Source organism: Olea europaea, unplaced genomic scaffold, assembly GCF_002742605.1.
Source record: "Olea europaea var. sylvestris unplaced genomic scaffold, O_europaea_v1 scaffold2147, whole genome shotgun sequence".
Taxonomy (NCBI): Eukaryota; Viridiplantae; Streptophyta; class Magnoliopsida; order Lamiales; family Oleaceae; genus Olea; species Olea europaea.
In genome coordinates, this window is record NW_019239446.1 from 100,984 (window position 1) to 108,324 (window position 7,341).

General features: G+C 42.8%; 1 long non-coding RNA gene across 1 annotated transcript; it reads left to right on the plus strand.

The window, feature by feature from the left end:
- Window positions 1-2,290: 2,290 nt before the first annotated feature.
- LOC111380455 lies at window positions 2,291-2,780 on the plus strand. The gene is made up of 3 exons (XR_002700189.1): window positions 2,291-2,418; window positions 2,525-2,665; window positions 2,753-2,780. It is a non-coding gene; the product is annotated as an uncharacterized LOC111380455 (long non-coding RNA).
- Window positions 2,781-7,341: the final 4,561 nt, after the last annotated feature.

The window sequence follows — 7,341 nt, forward strand, 5'->3', positions numbered from 1 at the left end:
AAATTATAGTTGATAGATCCCGAAGTAGTCCTACATAATATTCCTCCATTTTGGATACCATATGATAGCAAGGCTCATTTGAATGTTTGTCTCGATTGTGGTGACCAAAGTAGATCCCTTGGGGACGCAATATCACATGAATGGGAGATGTAGATAAGTGGAGAAAATAAATATATTGTCATGCGGAGTTACAATTTCGTCTCAGTAGGGTGGAGTTGTTTCTATTAGAAACTATGTCAGATACATGGAATTTCATTGAGATGTGTAGTTGTCTGTAATATTACCATCTAATGTTGATTCTTCTTCCGGTTGACACATTCGTTTTATCATATCACCTTCTGGTGGAAAGATTCAACACGCAATCAAAGTATTGACCTCCATTTCAGTTTCCTTTTTCTTTAGATTGTGGTCTACTTCGTGTAATTGCTTTAAAATCCTAATCTAATGATCTAGTTATAGTCAGTATGATTTTTATTGAGCGTACGACGACATGTTTACTTCATATAGACATATAAATGTGTTGATTTTGGTGGAGTATAATTGTCACACCATACAAAATGAAAATGGAAGCTGTGGATTAAAAAACTTTGTTCAGGATTATTTCAGACGTATGATTACCACCATTGGGGATTGCAGGTCGATTTGAATTGCATCTTGCTGCCATATGCAGGTTGGAATTTCATAATCTGAAAATCGAAGAAGCATTGTGACAAAAACTCCCATGTAACCGGGACTTTTAACATGCTTCCCACGCCCCACCCAGTTAATAAATTTTAGGGTAAGAGGCATTTGTAGTCTTTTATATTGAATTGTGAAGAGCAGTGGAGTTGGGAATACTTATTTAGTTTATCTTTCTCATCATTTGTCTGACCTACTTCTGCTATCCTTTTTTTCCCCTCTTCTTTCTGGTAAGATGTGACTGTGAACATAGATCTCAAAGATCTCTGTAAGATATTATTCCAATTTTATATTTCCTTAGACTTAGACAACATGAATTTTTTTAATATACTGTAATATAATGCCATAGGATACCGTTATATAACGGTAGAGTTTTAGGTGTGTTGCTGGGCATTAGGCACATTGTAATAAGGTCTAATGTTTGTTAACTATTCTGCTTATCAATATCACGTTTCCATTATTTATATTCCAATCACTGAATGCTAAAGCTTGTATAATACATCAATCATTTTCAATCATTTGTTTTCATGCATTATTGGGGCCCCAATCCATTCAAATATTTGCTTTAATATTATGTGGTAATAGTGATTAAGTTACGTCATTTTTATCTCAGCAATAACAAGTTCAATGGCTCCCACTGAACTGTCAATCATTTGTTTACATGCATTATTGGGGCCCCAATCCATTCAAATATTTGCTTTAATATTATGTGGTAATAGTGATTAAGTTACGCAATTTTTATCTCAGCAATAACAAGTTCAATGCCTCCCACTGAACTATCGTTCCCGACAGTAGAGCTCAGGTTTTCTCGACGGTTAGGCCAGCCTTCTTGCATGTTTGGACATCAACTGTCTGTATAGATAGATCTCGACAAATCATCTGTCGGTACCGACGGTTGTAGTCGGTTTTTCTCGACAGTTGAGTGTGTCCATGCCTTAGTGTGTTTCATTAAACTGCTACTTATGATACAATATCTTTAAGTTTATCCAGTAACCCGGGTGAGTTTTATGAATGCATCTTGCAGGACACAGGACTGATGGAGTTTGATTATTGTATTCCAGAGGAGGCAAGGTTGCGGGCCCACATTTCACAGAGGAGCAACTTGAAGTATGTGAAGACAGTGATGGACGTTTTCGATGACCGACAGCGCGACGAGTTTCGAAACTCCCCATTCGGGTATCTGGCCGAGGTTGCAGAGATTCAATTCTCTGCCCAGCTCATCTAGCAGCTCGTGTTCAGAACCATTCGCACTGACAAGGTTAACGAGCTCTGGTTCAATGTGCAAGGCAACATGATGAGATTCGGTCTACAAGAATACATCCTTGTGACGGGGTTAAGATGTGGTGTATTCCCGGAGGGTGATGAGTTCGATCGAGTGCTGGAGAGGAGAAGGCTGAAGGAGAGGTACTTCAAATCCATGGAGAAGATATCGTTGGCACAACTCCAAACTACTATTGGCCGACCTTCGACGGCCCGAGCCGACCGCTACAAGCTAGGGCTGGTGCTAATAGTCGAAGGAGTTTTCAATGCCCCTGATAATAACGTCGGAATTGATTTGCGTACACTATCTATTGTTGACGACCTAGATATTTTTTTTTTGCCTACCCTTAGGGTAGAGTCGGCTATCGGTGTTTGCTGCACGGATTCCGGGGTTTCTGGGCAAAGAAATTTCTGAAGGCGAAGAGGAGGCAAGAGAAGGAGGTTACGTACACTATTCATGGATTTCCCATTGCCATGCAGGTACACCATGTTTTAAATACTAGCATATCGTGCTTTATTTGTTTGCCGTCATGTAGCATCGTGCGTACCATCTCATTTATTTTTTCTGTTTGTCTTGATGGAATAGGTTTGGGCGTACGAGGCAGTTCCCGAGATTGGGGAACGTTTTGGTCAGAGAGTTGGGGAACAAATGCCACGATTGCTTAGGTGGTCCGCACGAAAACAACCACAGCATCGTACGTACGATACATTCTTCAAGAACGTGCGGGTATGGATACCACGTGTTACTTTTGTTATTCACGTTTCGTGTCATTCCTGAATCTTTTCGTTTCTAATGTATGACCGTACATTGCAGTTGCATGTGTATGCCACACTTCGTCCCATCGACGCTGAGGCGGAACAGCAGTATTTCTCCACTCTCGTGCCGTACGATGATCCTCCGGTGCCTGTGTTGGATGAGATTGCCAGGAACGTTGTGGGGCCGCATTTTAATGCATCACACGGAGGTAGTGAAAGTGGTGGCCAGTTGGTGAGGCAGGAATCCGATGACGGAGTCTCGAGCGGAGGAGGTGGTGAGGATGACACGTCTGGAGATGAAGGTGCCGATGCCGAGGAGAGTGGCGAGGGCGCCAGTGAGCGATCCAGCGTCGGTGCGGATACTTGTAGAGGGTAGACCGGTGCGTCTTCCACACCTCCAGCGACCCACGTATCTTCTCCAGCGCGAGGGCCGACGATGGAGACACGGCCAGTTGGCACATCCGGATCAGGCGTCACCAAAGAGGAGGTGGAAGAGATGTTGTTCGACCAAAGAATTCTCTTTGAAATGCGACTCCACACCGTCAAGCTTGAAATCGAACAGCACGTGACATCCGAATGTAAAAAACTCCGAGCTTTCTTTGCAACCCTCGTGGCCCCACCTGCTCCGACCCCCGTTCCAGCCGCGATGCCCGCCGATACCGAGGGTGGCGTTTCAGGTAGTATTCCGCAAGGTATGAATGTTCAATACATAAACCGTTTGGTTTATAATTTTCACCCATGTTCGACAGTAGCACATGCACTTGTAGCTCACATTTTTTTCCATACGACAATTGCGAGTTAGAAATACGTGGAGGAGAAATGGAGCATTCCCCAAATGAGCGAGACATGCGAGCAGATACAGGAATTGCACATGTACAAGGTACGTGGGTTATTTATGAGCACATTGAAACTTGTTATTTGACGGACTTTGTATGTTGTGGAAGTTGGGAAACCTAATGTATTCACACAATTTTCATGTTCTCATCAACAGATGGAGGAGACATCGCGGCTCGCCCGGACAACGTACACGACCCACTGCCCGTAGCAACCGACGAACAGATAGGTACGTTGTCATGTGCTATATTCGATGTCATCTACTTCCGTTCTGACTTCATGAAAATGCAATAACATATTCCTGTGGTGTGATTGTGGTCTCCAATTAGGTGGAGGACAGATGGAGCCGATATTTGCCGTCCCCGATTTGAACGGTAACATGGGAATTACTTTTCTCATTTTCTTTCTTCCTATACGCTTCCATTATCTTCCAACTGCAAACGTCGAACATATATGCAGTTACAAATATGTTGTAATGTCAGATGGAGGAGCCATGAAGCCCTCACATGCGGCCCCGAGCTACGATGCCGACTTACGGGGTTGCGATGTTACGGATGGTGATGGTAAGTTCATTCTCTGCATCACTTATTGTATGTTACGTATGCTACGTGAAGGGCATTTATGGTCACTAACTCCCCCCTCCTTTTGAATTCTCGTAGACGATCTCGCTGAAGTCCCTGTTCCCGCCAGTGTAGCCGAACCAGGACACGGAGTTCATACGACGAGTCGGCGCTCGGCACGGGTGCGACGTCCAGCTCCCGCGGCCAGGACTCCATATACAAGGGCGGCGAAGCGAACGAAGAAGTAAAAGGGGTATGAACTGTGGGGACAGCACGACGGTGGTGTTGTAGTTGGTAATACCCTGTCAGCAATTTCGTGAAGGTGGTAACGGATGTTAACATGTTGGATAAATAACTTTTGTTTGAATTCGTTTAAGATTACATTTTCATTACTCTTGCGTACCGTGGTGATACGTGGACAGATTCCTCATATTTTATTTTGTTTGGCTGATCGGTAGTTGTAGTGTTTATGAATTGTGTCTGCTATTTTACCTTTGTTGATTCTATCAATCAGGTTCGTTTTGTTGTTCAGTATATGTTTTTGTTGGACATATTGTGTGCGCTTATTTTCTTTTGGAGGAGGGGAACATGCGTATGCAACATGTCAATTTCCCGAAATGCTTTGTAACTACTGTTTTCTTGATATTGTTGATATTCGATCCAATCTTATTATAGATGTAGTAATATACTTCGAGTCTTTAAGATTTTCTAATTTGTGTTACGCTTCTTACACCCGTGTTGGTTACGTTAAATAGGGAATGTTATATTTCATAAATTTATGTAGTGGTATCTAGTCTTCACTATAGCTTTAATCGGGGACGATATTATTATGATAAATTCTCAAACTAAGGCATTAAGGCACATACATGAGATGCAACGAGAAGATGAGTTGTTACAACTGTCAAGAGCATGAGAACCACGGTAAAAAGTAATTCATAAAACAATGAAATTAGTAAAAATATTTATTTCGTTGTTCGTCTTCCATGTGTGTTGCGATGATGACCCGTACGTGTGAGGAACTCTACCATTACAACGATGGCAAATTAAAAGTAGCAATTTGATTGAGCAGGTTTTTGTTGCAGATATGCACATTTCCTTAATTGTGCACATGATTAAAGAGTGTTTAACATTGTACTAGGTATGGGGAAATGGGGGATAAAGGTACACTTCATTTATTCAACCATCACACCAATTGCATTTCAAATTTATTAGGAGAATGGACTTGGTGGTTGGGTAGATGGAGACCATAATTGTTTCCCCTTCAATTTGCTTATAAAAAGTGTGGGACTTCATTCTCACTTACAAACAAGTTCCTTCAAGACCATTGTCACCCATTCGCCTTCTCACAGACATTTATCATTCCTTCAATACTACTATACGTTCACGTAATGAGTTCTTCCATAGGAAACAACGAACCGTTGAACATGAACGAGCCACTGCCAGTTCTTGGTTCATCTCCGCTTTTTCCAATTTATATTTCGTCAGATGAGGAGGAAGTTAACCCTCGTATTGGGAGGGGAGCCATTTCCCCTGTTTGTTTTCCCAACTTAGAAGTTGTTTCCAACGAGGGTGCGCAATCACCGAATGGAGTCCTCAATGAGGAGTTCGAGCTGGATGCCGGATACGAGGGGGATTCCGACGATGACGACGACTGGATGGCATACGATCCCCCAAATGAGGTCATTATCATCTCTTCCGACGAGTCAGGTGAGGATAGCGGGGACCGTGGCTCAGTTGTCGACGACGACTAATGTGAGACCCATGGAATGTAGTGAATAAGTACTGTATAGTAAGGTATTTTGTAGGGATGACCTTAGTTAAGACAATACCAAAAAGTCCACGTAAACATGTCTCTAAGATGCAATTCGTGTCATGTTTTTTGCGTTTTCCGGTCGAACTGTCGAGAATTACTGAGACTATCTGTCGGGGACGACATGTCAACTGTCGGGCAGTATCAATAAAATGTACAAAAATGGTTATGTATTTTGCACTATGTAAAACGGCTATTGTGAAAGGTGTGTATCATGGACTAACTTTAATCCATGATTTACGATGACGCAAATGATTGTACATTTCTTCGGGATTCAAGATTGCGTTTTGCACTACCTTTAATTTCGATTTAAGATGATGCTAATGATAGTAAATCTGTAGGGGGATAGAAGATTGCGTTTCGAAATGGGAAAAAATATATATGTGCAGTATCAAACATTTTCCGTTCTCGTGTTTAGAGGTCACAACATGTATGTGTGACGCAGACCGTGAGTGCAGTGCAAGGTTTCGTCAACTGTCAAGAACAAGTAACACATCTATCGGGGCCGACATTTGAACTGGGCGGGATGTTTACTACGTGCTGGACAGACAGTGAAATTTTTATGTGCACAATAGGATGCGCAACATGCAAGAACATTAATGATCACAAACTGTAAATCGTAACTTCATAATGTTCGATGTAGTACGGAATAATGAACATACAACGTCTATTAACCTGCAAATCTTTAAGGAGCATGTGATACACGGGGGTTTGAACACGTGGTCCGATTATGACCGACTCTGCCACAATGGGTACATTTTCTGGTAGACCATGCATACTCATACCTAGAACGCTTACGGCGGGTTGGTGGTCTACCTGGAGGACGACGTACGAGTGGTGGAAAAATAGGAGTACATGTAATTAAGCTCGGAACAACCCAATCCACTTCCCTCGGAACAGGATATATAGTTTCGCTGTAGGCACCCTTCCAGTAGTCCGATGAATAATAACGGGAGCAAAGCTCGTACAACGTCTTCCCTCTAAAGCAAGCAGCACGACTTGCATGAACACATGGCATACGGTTTAGTTGGAACTCACGACATGTGCAGGTTTCTTCGGACAAGTCAACTATGTCCGTGTCGTTGGATATTCCAACCTGCGTCAAGTTGTTTGTCAAGGCATGGGCTCGAAGCCTAGTTCCATTTTCGAAAGTCGTCCGTAGCTCGTTCTCCATCCTTGGTGTCAATAAGGTACTGCATTCTTCTGCATTTGCTCGACGTTCGTAAAACCACTTCTGCATAATACTCCGAATGTGTTCAACCAAGCAGGTTATCGGTAACGACCGGGCTTCTCTCAACATCGAGTTCAACGACTCTGCATTGTTGTTTGTCATAATATTGTAACGGTGTCCAATAAATAGTGCTCTGGACCAAAATGAATATCCCGCTCGCTCTAAGTACCCGTGCGCTCTTTCGCTCACTCTACGAATCTGTCCCATGAGTC